Source organism: Triturus cristatus, chromosome 4_1 (assembly GCF_964204655.1).
Source record: "Triturus cristatus chromosome 4_1, aTriCri1.1, whole genome shotgun sequence".
NCBI lineage: Eukaryota > Metazoa > Chordata > Amphibia > Caudata > Salamandridae > Triturus > Triturus cristatus.
Window position 1 is genome coordinate 509,360,614 of NC_140585.1, and position 16,601 is coordinate 509,377,214.

The following is a 16,601-nucleotide window of genomic DNA, read 5'->3' on the forward strand; positions in this document are numbered from 1 at the left end:
AAAGGTCAAGCTGCGCAAGCCCGCCCACTCCTCCATTTTGTCTAATGCATGCTCGTAGAACCGAAATGGAGACGAAAATGACATGTTCCCCTAAATATTATGTTTCCGTCTCTGCGAGCCTACCACGTTGTATTGACACATCCAGTCAATCCATCCACACTTAAGCATGTTTTACACTAAATGTTTTGATACAGCCATCATGGAGCAAAGCATTGCACAATGTACGTGCATCTCAAACAACCAGCTGTCAAGTAGTCTCGCAACGTAGTTGAATTATTCATTCACTAGGAAGCCATTATTTAGCATGTGCCTGTCACCTCACGTGCCTCCTTCCCCTCCCTTCCCTCACATGCCTCTTCTTCCCCCAACCCCTAGAAAACTAGACACAAATACGCCCCGCTGTGGCTTGTCCAGCCTAAGTGTCAACACAAGGTCAAGGTCTCCCTCCACTGACCTTTGTCCTCTGCAAGATGCCCCCGGGGGACAGTTAAGGGGAAGATACATTTCCCAACCTAACAACGTACAGATCAATGCGTCAAACAGGAGGAGGCTTCGGCTAACAGTTTTGAATATTAAGTAAGGTTTGTCAATACGTTAAAACGTACTTCATCAAATCCTATAAATAAATGTGGCGGCTTTCAGTGGCTGGAGTAGGAAATTCGCTGGATAGCCAGAAGAGAATTCCCTGTCTGTGCTAAGCATATTTTTTTCTCTTTTTTCCGCACACAAAGAATTCCATTCATCTGCAAGGGCAATTGCTTGAGCAGAAAGCAGTCCGGGGGCTCCCCCTCTCACTCTCCCCCTCTCTTACCCAGCACAATAGCCCTCAAAACAAAAGGCAGATTATTAGGTTAAAAAAGGCAGTCCATTCTTCGGTGCTTGGCTCCCGCCCGCTCCCCCCTCTCCACACATCTGGTGTGCATGTGTGGCAAGTGCTAATGAAGACTTTCCTGAGTGAGCCACAATTAGTTCCGACGGCCGGCTGGGCCCTCTCCGCCAGCCGAGGGAAAACAAGCCCTCCTTTCACTGCCCCTGCCCGCACCGGGGGACCCGCACCCCGCTGCCCCAACTCAAACAAAAGCGTAAGCGATACTGTCTGACTTTACTCTCTTTTTTTTAATCATCGTTTTATTCCTTTCAATTGAAAATGACAGACAGGCAGCAGCATTTCCATGATCCCCCTGAAACAATGAGGAATTGTTAAACAGATGTCCGCTCGGCTGGGCAATATCATCCACATAATTTTATCTGCTTAAGGGATCACATTGTGTGCTCCGCCATTTGGAGCGATTAGAATCGGGCTAACAGCACAGAAGCAAGTATACATTAAGGCTGCTTCCACAGCTCGTATTTACTTTGTCGCCTTCCGAAAATAAACCAACACCGTGGTAAACGAGATAACGTGCATTGGAGGATAAGCAAAATACCTACTTTTACTTGCAATTGTTTCTTTCCCTTCACAGATGGTTGGAGGTTAGGGCAGCATATTGCTTTGGAAAATGTAATAATTCAGCAGATTATTCTATTCATAGCTCACTGTGCTCCGGCTTTCTGAAGTTCACAATTTCCGCAGTACTATTGTCTGATCAGCTATTCATGTTTCCATCACTGTACCCTTGTTTCTTTTCCTGTCCGCCCCTCCTGCTCCAATTTTTCAGCAATAGGGTTAATACTTTGTTTTTACACTCTTTCCTGTTATGTTATGCTCTGCTATGCTACGTTATGCTCTTATGTTACGTTATGCTATGCTATGCTGTGTTTCTTGATTGTAAAATGGTTAATACAGCTTTAAAACTAATTCAAAGTGTAGGGAGACAAAAGTAGAGGTCAAGGAAGAGGGGAACCGGGGAAGAGGGCGGAGCCTTGTGACTAGAGAGACCTGTCCCAAGTTACTTACACCAAACCGAGTGGCGCCAGGCTGCCTGGACAGGAAAGTGGTAGCAAAAAAAAAGGCAAGGCATGGACAGGAGCAGGAATGAGAAACGAAGAGACAGAGAGCACGAGGCAGGCGACAGAAGAGACTATACAATACAAATTAGGGGGCAAATGCTTGGGAAAGGAATCGGGCTTGCACAGGGTACCCAGATGTGGTACCCCGGGGTGCAGTGTTGCTATGTTCCAAGCCACACCATGTGGAACTCCCAAGGGAGGGGGCTGTTAGGGTGACACACGAATATGTTGGTTTGGTCTGACGCTCACATCAGACTGTGAATAAAAAGTCAGAGAAGAAATGGGCGTGGCCAGTTGAGAGGCCACGACGGTGCATGCATAGTGGGATCTCAATTGAACGCAGCACAGCTTAAATGCAGGCATCAGGAGCGCATCTGGAGGAAAGAATACTCTCCTGATGAAAAAATCAAATATAAAAATGTCTTTTGGAGTAGGAAGAGCTATTCAAAGCCGACAAGATGAAGCTTTCTCAGGAAAAATCAGTTTAGCTAAATACTCCACCAGGGAACTTTATAAAACCGTCTAAAATATGTCTAATTGAAACAACAGTAACGTCTTCATTCCGGATGCACCCTTCTGCAATAAGTTAGTGGAGTTCTTCCAATTTAAGGTTAACTCTATTTTTCAAGCATTTTCTCTGAAGGCATTTAGTACTGCCCTCTCTCTTCATCAGGATGAGGCTATGAACCTTGGCGTGTCCACAGGGTCCTGTGTACCTCCTGTCTTTGAGAAGTTCTCCCCTCTCGTGGGTTGAACAATCAGGCTCATGAGCTCTATCAAATCAGGCACCCCCACGGATCCTTGTCCCCTTCTGATTATCAACAATGTGGCCAGCCTGGTGGAGGGGCCACTCAAAGATCTATTAAATGAGGTACTCAGCTCTGGGCACTACCCAAATATCTGGAAAACTTCCATTCTTCCCCTGGTGAAGAAACCCTCCCTGGACCTTAAGCTGGTGGAAAGCTATGGACCAATTTCCCGGCTTCCTTTGCCTGCCAAGCTGCTAGAGAAGGCCATGAATGAGGAAATTCTAACTCTTTTGGACACTCCTCAGTTGCTTGATTCTGCCCAATATGGTTTCAGAGCAAACCATTGTACGGAGTCAGCTCTGGTGGCCGCTGTTGAGGAAGTAAGAGTGAGGGTGCATAAAGGTGGCAGAGATGGCATTAATACTACTGGATCTCTCTGCCGCCTTTGATACGGTCCACCATGTACTACTTATTAAATGTCTGCACTCCTTAGGCTTTAGGGAACTCTGCACTAACTCTGCTTAGCTCATATCTGGCAGAGAAAATACAGTGGGTAGAGATGGGAGATGCAAAGTCTGGCCCTTTCTCCCTCCCCTGTGGGGTGCCAGAGGGCTCTGCACTTAGTCTCACTCTTTTTAACATGCATGTCACCCCCCTGGTAATAGCTCATCCATAGTTTTGGTCTGTCTGTACTGTCCTACACGAACGATACACAGATAGTGGTATCCATCTCATCACAGGCTGAGAAAAATGCAAACAATTTCTGCAGATGTATGGCGGCAGTAGCGAGTTGGATGCGGAGCAATTGCCTCAAGCTAAACTCGGACAAAACTGAGGTATTGCTCTTTGGGAAAGAGACCTCTTTTTGGAATGCGACCTGGTGGCCCTCGGAGCTGGGCAACCTTTCCAAGCCAGTGCAGAAGGCAAGAAACCTGGGAGTCATTTTTTACACCAAATTGTGTTTCTCTGCTCAAATTAATGCGGTAACCTCAGGGGGCCTCTTCATGCTGCGGGTTCTCAAAAAAATCCTCCTGTTCATTCCGTTTGACTTACAGAAGACTGTAATGATGGCCCTCATCGCTTCCAAAATGGATTACTGTAATGCTCTTTATCTAGGCACCTCCAAATACTTTATAAAAAAAAATCAGCCCCTACAGAATGTTGTAGCAAGAACACTTCTGAAAATTCCCAAGTTCAAACCAGTCTCTTATCTATTGCATGGCCTTCACTGGTTGCCAGTGGAGAAGAGGATCTCTTTTAAGGCTCTGTGCCTAATGTATAAAGCTCTTCACAAGACAGGCCCGTCTTATTTCTAGGAAAGGTTCTCATGGTACACGGTATGGGGCGGTAGAACGCTTGCTTATCTGGGGGGAAGTTATGGAACTCCGTTTCTCTTGCACTCCGTTCACAACCAACCCTGCAGCTATTCAGAATCAGTTATAGATCTGGCTGTTTCCACTTATAATTATTGGAGTCACCCTGGCTACCCATGATGATGGATTAAACCCAGATCAGTTGACTGGCACTCATTTCACAACCAACCCTGCAGCTATTCAGAATCAGTTATAGACCTGGCTGATTCCACTTTAATTATTGGAGTCACCCTTGCTACCCATGATGATGGATTGAACCCAGATCAGTTGACTGGGGGTGAGTGCTTGCAATGTTTAACACTCCGTCCATCATCCCCTTTGGTTTTGCTTTGTTTGCCATAAGTTGGCAGGGCATGCCCAGACGTGGGTGCCTTGCTCACTTTGCCACTGGATTCAAGATAGCCTGGCTGATGATGGCTGTAAGCCAGAAACCGTTCCCAGGATGCTTGTTTCCGGTCCAGGGAAGACATGGCTTGGCAGTTTGGACTGGACTGTACCCATGAGACACAGGGTCAGACTGATTTGCATATGGCCATGTCTGAACTGAGATGGCGGAGTGAGCTAAAGAATGATGATGGATTAAACCCAGATCAGTTGACTGGGGTGAGTGCTTGCAATGTTCAACACTCCGTCCATCATCCCCTTTGGTTTTGCTTTGTTCGCCCTAAGTTGGCAGGGTATGCCCAGATGTGGGTCCCTTGCTCACTTTGCCACATGATTCAAGATAGCCTGGCTGATGACGGCTGTAAGTCAGAAACCGGTCCCAGGACGCTTGTTTCCGGTCCAGGGAAGACATGGCTTGGCAGTTCGGGCTGGACTGTTACCATGAAGCACAGGGTCAGACTGATTTCCATATGGCCATGTCTGGACTAGGGTGGCGGAGTGAGCTAAAGAATGATGATGGATTAAACCCAGATCAGTTGACTTGGGGTGAGTGCTTGCAATGTTCAACACTCAGTCCATCATCCCCTTTGGTTTTGCTTTGTTCACCCCCAGCCTGCTGCACCTCTTTTGGCCTGCTCACCGCTAAGCACCCTTGGGTAATGCACGCTCTATAAAACTATTTCATTCATTTCAACTGCTGCGATGGGTGGCGGGTGGCGGAGGTGCAGAGCTAGTTTGGAGTGCTCTTCCTGATGGTATGAGCTGGGGTCCTTTATAAGATTAATGTGCTTCTGGTGAGCAGGGAGCAGCCGGGGCGATAGGAAGCAGCCCTGAATGCAAATGACTCATCAGGCAGGAACTAGAAAAAGTCAAGTAGGGCACGGCAGCCTGCAGGCGAGATTGTGTGAAAATGCAGCTTTGCTTTATGTAAACGCCTCGTCGGTTGAAGGCCCATCAAGGCCGAATGGGGCATGGCAGCCCAGAGCATACCAACCTCGAGGCAGCACAGGAGGGCCGGCGGGTTGAAGGCAGCTGCTGATGCAGGTGTCGCACTGACAGCAGGACAGGTGACCGGGTGAGGTGGAGTGACCATGACACGCCAGAGAGCTTCCCAGAGGTACTGCAGACAGGCAGGCAGGAGAACCAAGAACCCGGCAGCAAACAGGGGGCTTGAACTGCCACTAGCGGCGATGGAGCAATGGCTGGCATGCCTGTTCAGGAGCAGCTGCAGGCTGCGTGAGGAGTGGGCACCCATCGCTTACGCAAGCCAGACACTCACACCAACCGAGCAGCACTACTCCCAGATTGAACAAGAAGCAATTGCTATTCTGTGGGGATGCCTACACTTCTATATCTACTTATATGGGCACCCATTCACCGTGGTCCCGGATCAAAACCCCTAGTCCCTTTGTTTTGGGGGTCCTAATCCAACTCCCCCAAAGGATTGAGAAATGGATCCTGCAACTGCAGGAGTTAAATTTCGTTGTGGAGTACAAACCTGGAACTTGCAGTATGGTGGAAGTCTTTCCTGCCATGCTTGATGAGCCACCACCTCAGAGTCAGCGGATGCCCTCGAGACAGAAGAATACATTCGCCTAGTGGTGGAGCAATCCAGGATGATCCCCATATCCCTCGCTGGTGTAGTGGAAGCCATGAAACAAAGATTGCATGTCTACAAATCACAATCCAATCAACCCTGTCTGGGGAATGGCAAACTCTTTTTGCCCGGCCCCCTACTGCACCCCAGAAGCAAAGTCAACACTCCTGTCACTGCACAACGTCCACCAGGATCTGTCAATTTCCAATGAAGGCTGCTTGATGAGAGGCCCACGATTAGTGCTTCTAGACATTTAAAGGCAAAAAGCTGCCCTCCTTGCCCATGGTGCACACCAAGGCATTGTCAAGTATTTGAACAGGATGTGGAGCAAGGTCTGGTTTCCAGAACTGGTTCAGAGAGTGGAAGAATGTCATACAGGGTTGCCCAGCCTGCCAAGCCACTGGCTAACCTGACCCTCCTGCACCCATCATTACCGAAGAAGGCCCAACCGCTCCATGGAAACGTTTTAGTACGACTTTGGGAGTCTTCAAGATGGCTCCCACATGCTCATTGTTGTGGATGATTATTTATGATATTCTGAGGTAGAAGTCAACCCAACCACAGCAGCATCAGAGGTCATCCCAAAAATAGGGAAGCTGATGGCCACCTATTGTCTGTTTGGGAAATACACACAAATATTGGCCCCACCTTCAGTGGCCATGAATTGGCTGAATACCTTCACTCTAGAGCCACTAAACACTACGACATTACACCCAGTGTCACCAGGCAAATGGAAAGGTGGAGCACCTGGTGAGGACTCTGAACAAAGTAATCTGCATCGCAGTGGCAGAAGCTACCAACTTTAAAAGTGCTCTATACAACTTCATGCCAGAATATCGTTTCACACCTCACTCAACAACCGGCATAGTCACAAGCAAGTTATGTTTTGGACAAAAACTGACCATCAATCAATCATAAAATTTGTAAAGTGCACTACATACCCGTGAGGGTCTCAAGGCACTAGTGGGGGTGCTGCTACTGTTCGAATAGCCGGGTCTTGAGTAGTCTCCTGAAGGTAAGTAGGTCTTGGGTCTGCCTGTTCCAGGTCTTGGTGGCGAGGTAGGAGAACGATATTCTGCCGGCGGTCGGTCTTCGGATGCGGAGGACGGTAGTGAGGGCGCGGTCGGCGGAGCGGAGCTGGTGGTTTGGGGTGTAGAAGGTGAATCGTCTGCTGAGGTAAGCTGGTACGGTGTCGTGGAGTGCCTGGTGTGCGTGGTTGAGGAGTTTGAAGGTGATCCTTTTGTTGACGGGCAGCCAGTGCAGGTCTCTCAGGTGGGGTGTGATGTGGCCGTGTCGAGGGATGTCAAGGATCAGGTGGGCAGAGGTGTTCTGTATGCGTTGCAGTTGTTTCAGCAGTTTGGTCGGGGCTCCCGCGTAGAGGGCATTTCTGTAGTCCAGCCTGCTGCTGACGAGGGCCTGGGTGACCGTTCTTCTTGTGTCGGTTGGAATCCACCTGTAGATCTTCCGGAGCATGCGGAGGGTGTTGAAGCAGGAGGATGAGACGGCGTTGACATGCTTGGTCATGGAGAGTGTTGAGTCGAGGATGAACCCCAGGTTGCATGCATGGTCGGTGGGTGTTGGTGCTGCTCCCATGGTGGTTGGCCACCAGGAGTCGTCCCAGGCTGAGGGGTTGGAGCCAAGGATGAGGACCTCCGTGTGAGAAGTTGGCCTGGTATATGCTGGTCACTAGTTAAAGTGGCCACCTTGCACCAGTACAATTCGACTGTTATGGTAGATAGGTTTAAGACAACCTTTTAAAGAAAGCTATCCTAGTAGTAGCTGTGGAGAGCAGCCTTCAGGCTAAGTCTTTAGAGGAATGTAAAGCAGCTTGTTTTACCTTATAATCTCTTGAATCACTAATTAAAAAGACACCACACAGGTATATATATATTTAATATATATGTATTTATTGCTAACAACTCTCTGCTAATCACTTTATGAGAATAGAAGTCAGGAACATATGCACAAATCAACATTTCACAATAAGTTAAGCACAAATATGGCTGGGGCCCTAGGGGCGTACCAGACCATATACTAAAAAATAGACTTAGGAATATCGACTTGCGAGGGGACAAGGCCTAGGGCCTTCAGAAGCGCTGGGGCCTCACTAATCCACCCAAGGCAGGTAAGTAAAGGACCCACAGGAGACGCATGCAGTGTGAGAACACAGCCGCGGATCCCAATTGACTTCAATGGAGCAAGTCACGGTTGGAATTTTAAAGTTTTAGGATACTTCGGGAGAGTCTACAAGCAAGTCACTTACAGGGTAAGTAGTTCTACAGCCAACACCCACAGGAGCACCGTAGTGCTGGAGTTACCTCACCCAGGGAAGCCGGGTGCATAGGTGTCTTTTGGTGTCGGGTTGCGGCGTCGTTTTCAATGGGAGCCAAAGAAGATTTGATGCTTGTGAAGACAGGAGAAGTGTCCGGTGGAATCCAAGTCTGGATTCAGAAGAAGGAAGACCTGAAAGCAGAGGGGACAGTGTTAAAAGTCACTTGGCAGTGACCTGGGGCAAGGAAGCTGGATGCCCACAGTCGTTGGGTGATTTCAGGTGATCACAGGAGTCTTGACTCTTCAGCCACGAGGTCCAGGAGGCGTCGATCATGACCAGGAGCTGGATTCGGTGTGTCCCACAAAGTCTGCAGCTTACTGAGGTGTCAGCGACCAGATTGGAGCCAACAAGCCTTGGCAACAGCAAGTCTCGTGGAAAGTGTAAAAAGTCAGTGGTGCAGACCAGCAAGGTCTGAGGGACTCACCCAGCGAGGGTAAGTCAGGGCAGGCCTGGAGCAACCAGGGGAGCCCTTTGGTTTTGTAGAAAAGTCTTCTGGGGACCCACAAGCCAGCCGGCAAGGGATTGAGAAGATGCCTCAGGAGGATTCACTCACCAGGAGCCCACATTCACTCGGGACAAGGTAGGCCTCTGATCTTCGGAGGAAATCCTGCTGGAGGCTTGGACCACACGTGGTCCAATGCACAAGTTCGTAGAACATCGTGAAGGAGGTTGCACTCAAAAATAGTGCCCGGTACCAAGGTATTGTGGTTCCTCGTCACTCGTGGGGTCCACTTGCCTCAGCGCCGCTGGGGACTCACGATGGCCTTGGAGAAGTCAGGAAATCCTCTTCCTAGGATGCAGTTTGCGACCGTTGATTGCAAGATTGGGTGCCTGCCAAGCAGGGGAGTCACTCTGTTAAATGGTAGCGGCAGTTTCAGTCGATAACCTTTCAAGTATTGCCCGGCGGTAATCGCCTCTCATACCATTCGATAATTTACCAATGAAAGAGGCAGGCGCCGGAGACTGGAAGGCAGGAAACAAAGTTTTTTATTCCGTCGGAGCAGAACACATCAGATCAGACAGCAAGGTATCGTCACGAGGTGCTCTCTCTGCATCTCTGAGGCCTGGCCTCTTATACACAGGTTTATGACTTTATTGCAGGGTTATCGTACATGGCACATTCTTGAGATTGTCTTGGAACATGAAAGAACATCCTCGGAATCCCCACTTCGAACTCGTTCCCACACATATCTACAGTAGGAGTCCCCACCCCATCCACAGTAGGAGATGGCTATCACACAGCTGGACATTCCGCCAATTCCCGGGGGTGTGTGCGACCGGCCGGGTCTCAGGGGGTAGGGGCTTTGATCTACTGTAATCCCTTTGATGTGGGGTGTTTCCCTTACAGTAGGGTCAATAAACTGCATCCACAGGGCTAGGTGATGGCCTGGGATCGGTTCGGACAATGGGGCGCAGAGGAGGGGGGTTATCAAAGAGATGCATGACCATGTACGGGATGTCGGTCAGGCGCGGGGTGTGATTCCATGGCAGGGTCACGCAGAAGGAGAGGGTTTATGGCCCGTGTATGAGAGAGCGGGGGTGGTCGGCGCGCGGGGGATGCTTGCAGCGCCAGGGGAACGCGCTGGCGATCGACAATGAGCGGGGGAGAGAGTGGGGTGCCTAAAATGGTGGCCGTGCGTTCGCTGTGCGTGGCGCTGGGGAGAGGCAAGATGGCGCAGATAATGTTCAGTTACAAGCTAAATTTCCACAGTCCTCTCTTTTAACATATCTCGCCAGCTTGCCTGGCCGACATTCACCTTCGTTAACCCTTCAGCTAAAATATCGTTAATGTTTTTCATACATTCCTTAAAGATACAGAGTTTTTAGGGCAGGCAGGAGTAATCTGACACATTTGTACATAGTTACATACAGTTGATAAAGTAGGCGAGGAGGTAGTACATACAAAATTACATCAGCTGCGCCGCATGTCAGGCCCAGGGATAAGAGGAGGGGAGCTTGTTTGAGCACAAATAGGATACTGTAAAGCAAAAAAAAATGTTTCTGGCAAAACAAGGGATATTGCGTACATTACTTAAGGCCCAGACTTCGTGTGGATCAAAAATAGTCAGTATAGTCGTGTGCATGGCTGGTGTTGTATGAAATGTCATTATACAAAGTTAGATTTTCTTAACTTCTCAGTGTACAGTCGGAAGTGACTGATGCAACATCATGAAAACTCGATAGGAAGATAGTTAATATAACAAGCATTTGCAATGCAATAGGTCTCGCATTAGGAAAGTTTGAGCTTTTTGTATTGTAAATTGACTAATTTTTTATTTATGTGTTGGTATTGAAAATATTGAAATTACTAGCTCCCTCATGTACAATGTCAATAGTTTTAACTGTTGCAAATGTAACACCTATAGCAGTGTCAAAGAGCAGTGTGGCTTGGGCTGGAGTTCCAGAACAATGCAGCATCACACAGACAAGTGTGCAGGGAGAAAGTTGTGTAAGATGCCTGCGCATGGGGCTGGACCTCAAACAGCATCACACAGCTGAGTGTGCAGGGAGAGAGCCGTGTGGATGTCTGCACATGGGGCTGGTGTTCAAAAATACTGCAGCATCACACCGCCGAGTGTGCAGGAAGAAAGAGACAAATAGATGCGTACGGAAAGGTCTGGAGTTAAGTGACACTACACCATGCCAAAACTGAGCGGGGGAGGGGGGGGGCGCGAGTGGCTGGGATGGTGCGTGAATTTTAAGAACCTTTAAGTTTCAAAAGTCTGAGCGTGAAGGGGGAGAGCTGTTTGGAAGTCTGGACGTGGGCTGAAGTTCCCAAATACAACAGCATCAGAGCTGAGTGTGCAGTCGCAGAGCGGAGTGTGGCCTTTTATTTTGGGAACTGCATCCTACCAAGTCTGAATCTGGAGAGGTAGAGCTGTGCATGTGGTGTGGGCAGGGTGATTTTCGGGAACAGCACATTATGATCACAAAGATAGCAGGAGTGTGTGCGTGCTTGCAAAGCGTGACCGCTGTCTGAAGAGGGGGGTACTACAAGGCAGGCAGGTCGGTTTATAAATAACCCCATGGTAACAGCTGGCAGATGAATCTGTACAACAGCTAGAGGCCCACACACCACAGAGCAGCAGTCCGATACAACTGAGTAAAATGTACATTATTTTGCTACAAGGACTACTTCTATACACTGGTTTGGCACTACAGCGCCCCATCCGGCACCTCTCATGTTACCAACCATCTATTTAACCTCATCAACGGCAAATGACAAAGTACACTTTATCAATAAGTACTGGCATTCAACACCAAATACAGCTAAATAAAGGTGTTATCACCCAGGAGACTCCGAGGATAAAGTGTAACAAACAGGAATGTCTTTCAGCTGGAATCTGGTGGAGAAGGAAGGTTTATGTCCGTATCCGGGTCCCAGGGGGCGAGATCTGTTTCACCAACAGCGTTTAAATGAGGTTCTTGAAGGCGACTGAGATTAGTTTTGGGATGAACGGAAGCATATGAATTTCCACAAGTACCCCGAATGATCTACTTATAGCGGTGTTTAAGCAGCACACCGAGATCCCGTTTCTGTCCACAGGTCATAAAAAGTAATGACGCGAATAGTGAAATGACAACAGCCACTATAAGGGAGAATGTATGGACGTGTGACCGGCCTAACACATTAAGCCACAAAACTACACCGACAATAAATAACAAGCGGCCGCGAAAGTGAAAGTGATCGCAATCGCGATCAGACATCAAAGCGGCCATGTGCGGCCGCGAAAGTGAAAGTAAACGAATGCTTTCAGGCTGCCAAATGGTGCGCGCGCCCGGAGCACATGCACTGTAGTTGGCGGCCTGAAATGCATTCGTTTCCACTTCCAAATGTCCCTTACTATAAGTCTCGCCAGAGCAGCGCTAAAGCGCTGTCTCAGGCGAGACCTAAAAAGGTGGTTGGGAGAGGATTTCAACTTAACATGGGTTCTTCTTTCCAGTGTCCTATTATAAAGAGCCATCACTGGTAAGCTCTTAGTGTTGTTCTTCTTTTGTTGGCGCTGTTGAGCACCGGCGGTGGAGCTAAGGTCCAGCTCAAATCCAATTTCTCACGTGGCAGGGTGTGACCATTCGCTGTTCTCCGATCACAGTCCTGTTCCCTTAGCATAGTTCATCATAGGTACTTCGGTAGTTAAGTCAAATTCAAAATCCATAAAAAGAGAGAGAGAGAGAGAGAGAGAAGGGGTGTGGCGTGCTTCGGGATGCCGGGGGAAGAGGGGGGTGGAGTGGGATCGGATCAAAATGCGGACCAAGGAGAGCAGAATCTTCCAGCGCTGGGCCCATCAATCGGGCCCGACGGGTTGGGACTTCAGGCACGCTGGTCAGTGAGCAGGGGGCCTCGATATAGCCCTTCGTTTTATCGCTTATCATCCTGATAATGGTGCCTTGTCCTACGCCCTTTTTGCTTCGTCGCTTCCCCCTTGGTCGATGCCATAGATGTTCCATGGTCCGCAGCCAGGCTGTGCGTCACGTCCGACCCCTCTCTTCCGATGGAAGCACGTTATCTTTAAATGAGTACAAGAAACAAAATCTTAGAGAGTCGGCAGGGAAGACATTTACATACTTCATCCTCTCTCCCAACCACCGAGTAGTTGCGGAAATGCTTTTATCGGTTGCTGTATGATTGACGTCTATTAACTCTGATGTTAGTGTGCGTGTTACTAATCTATTAATCATAGCTGTGGTGCAGGTTTCTGTGGGTGTCCCTGTCCATCGTCTGGCCTTCTAGGTGTCGATTCCTGCGCCCTATAATCGTTGCAGGAAGCCTGACATCTGTCAACCTTCTGGTCTATTAAAAATTCGAACCGGCTTCTCCGGTAGGGACTCGTTCATCTCAACACAAGTTTTGTTAATATACATTTTCCTCCGAGAACTGTTAAATTTATGAAAAAGTGCGAGGTGCTACTGTCATGGGTTCACGAGTATCCATTTCGGGGACGAACATAAGCTAAACATTATTCTTGCTGGAGACAATAGGTAACCCGTATCAGTTTAGGCGATGTATTTTTTTTTTTAGAGAATAAGGTCATCAGCTGTTTTGTTCGAAATACTCTGAGACGGCTAGTATAGGGCTGGGGTTATTTTGGGAGAACGGGGTGCTTTAGACATTCTATTTCGGGGTAATTGGGCGGGGGCAATTCTGGGCGGTGGAGATGGTGTTGTTAAAGCTCTAAAAACGAAAACCACTGACATATAGTCCCCGTGATGAGGGCCAAATTGGGAGACATCAGTTGTCTTACCTGTCCTTTCTTTCTCAGCCAATTAAGCTCAACATTTGCAGAAAGGAGAGGTAGTAACGTGGTGAAGTATGGTCGTTTTGTTTCTGTCAATTTGTTCAAACACCACCGTGTTTCAGGCCAATTATACACTTACCGAAGAGGTATGTGTCGTTAATTTATTCAAAAAGAAAGAGGGCAAGAAAGCCTTTAGTGAGGGAGGGGGAGAGAGTGAAAGAGAGAGAGAGAGAGAGAGAGAGAGTGAGAGTGAGAGTGAGAGTGAGAGTGAGAGTGAGAGTGAGAGTGAGAGTGAGAGTGAGAGTGAGAGTGAGAGAGAGAGAGAGAGACGTGTGCATCAAGTAGGCTATTTGGCATATGCACGACACAAAACGAGAGAGAGAGAGACATGTGTATGATAATAGGCCACTTGGTGCACACACAACATGGAGTAGCATGGGTCTGTTCTATGTAAGAAAACACAAGCGGGGGAAAGACATAAATTCGGTGATCACGTACACAGAAATACCGGATAGGGTGTGACAGTACATGCATCAAGCGCAGAAACTTAAGACGGAGACTCAGGGCTACGTTGAGTATGGGGACCTCTCCTTTCCTGTCCTCTTTCCTATGCATGCTGCGTATTTTCAGTATTTTGTAGTTTATTTTGGGGGGGGTGTCGGACCTTTTACTCTCCTCCCTTTGATCGATGGACGAGCACTTCAATCATACGGTGACGCTCTCTTCAAGTGACCCAAGCATGAAATGCATACACATTCATACCGTATAATCGTAGCACACACGCACAATCATACCATACAGTTTTTCATGTTCCTAATGGTGGTCTGCACTTTACGCACTATCCCACAACGTTTGTCTATGTTTTTCCTGATATTGAACACGGTGCGGTCCATGTCCACTCCATTCTTCAGTCGGAACTTCGTCGTGACCTATAGAGGGGAAAAAGAGGGGAGGGGATGTGCAGTATTCAAAGTACCTTAGCGCGCGTAGACACGAAAAAGTTCTACTTACCACGTACCAGGCTAGCCACAGGAGTGGGTAATACCACAGACCTATTATTCTTTTTGTCCGAGACAAAGATGCTCTATTTCATTCATCTCCTAAATTCGGGTTCCCTGGTCGTACATGCATTTCTCAATCGGTCGTGTATTATGGTGCAAGATACCATACCTTGCGTTCGGCCTATACCTTAAGCTATAGTTGACCATTGTTTGACAACTCTTGGAAAAAGACAGGTGTGATGGGTACAAATTCCGTTAATCAAAAAGATTCAGGCAAATGGAGTCTGCATTATCTGTTTTCTATTGCTTGGGAGTAACAATCATTTATTCAAAAGAAAAAATCTTTACCAACCTAGATGATTTGTCATGACACTGATTCCGTAATTCCTTTTAAGAAGCCCTTTATTTAAAACAATGTCAGTATACAAATACGGGCCTACAACCGCTATAGGCCGGCCACGGCGTGAGAGGCGTCGAGTATCATGAGCAACACTACTTTATCATAAAATCGGTTCCCTCCCCGCCCCCCCCGACCATCATGTGTGGGAACATCGCATACATATCTCTTTTTAACACAAATGCCACGTGACTGGAACGCCACAAGGAGTTGTAGGCCTCTCCTACATCGGCGCCATTTTGGGGCGAGGTCGGGCCAGTGTACAGTCTAAGTCTTTCCATGAATTAGCTGTTGGACCAGAATTCCTTTTGGTAGTTCGAGAACTTTCGTTAGCGTCAGCTTGCGTCAGCATGGCGTCACCGCGATCTTGTAGCAATGCCGTGGTCCGTTCTTGGGGCGGGGCAGCAGGCGGGTTCTTCCGCCGACGCCTTGAATCAGTCTTTCTTACTGCACCAAGCGGAGGCAAGGTGGCTGCCGCCCGGGGCAAAGAACAATGGCGGTGGTTTGTCCTTACCGGAAGTCCGCGGGAGTCGAGTGCCAATGACTCCCGCAGACTCTGAAAAGCTGAGGGGGCGTTTTGTCAAGGGTGGGGCCCACGCCCAAGCAGACAAGCTTTCGAGTCCAGAATCATCTCACGGTGGGCTAGGCCTGGATCCGAAGAACCGACCGCCGGAGTCCAAAGGCAGCAACAGCAGCAGCTCTTCGGTACAGCCACCGGGGTAGGTCCAGTAGCAGCGACAGCAGCAGTTCGGATGGTATCGCCACCGGGGTGGGTCCAGTAGCAACGACAGCAGCAGTTCGGATGGTATCGCCATCGGGGTGGGTCCCCGATTACTCGGCTGCGGGGGCCCACTCCTTGCATCGGGCGCTAGTGGCAATCCTGGTGAACCCGTGCTTGGGTGGTTGTCCGGCGGTCGAGTGCAGGGGCGCCAACTCAGCCGAACGGCGAATGAAGTGGCAGGGCGCAACTCGGCTGGCCGGTGAAAGAGACGGTTGGGGTGCCCTCATCTGCTGGCGAGCCTCCACCTGGGGAGGTGGGGGAGGCCCGTCCGCGTCGCTTCCCCCCGCCAGGGCACCCTCCGTTATTGAAGGAAGAAGAAAATGGGAAGATCCGCACAGCGTGGCAGACTCCGCCTTGGCGCAGCCAGAGCTTCGGCGCTTCGTGCAGCCTCCGGCCTATTCGCACAGTCGTCCGCCACTGATGTCAATGGATTTTTGCATGGCTTTTATAGCCCAAAACCAACTAAAAGGACCGCCCAAAACAGGCCAATGTTGCAACCTCGAGGAAGGAGAGGCGAGGACGGTGTCACGTGGACGTAAATGCTTTGGGATGCAGGTCGCAGCAGATTGTCATGTAAATAGTTGTTTAAAACGTGTTTTAACCTGTTCATCTTGTCGGAATGTTGTTATACCTATAAGTTATTAAAATGTTTAACCATACTACTTTGTTGGAGTGTTGTACATATTTGCAATCTAGTTAGTGTAATCGGAAAATGGCATCGTCCAATTGCGCGTGATCCTAGTCAAGTTCGGTGACGTTGATGGTGGGTATCAACAGACTTCCAATTGTGTCTACTGGGC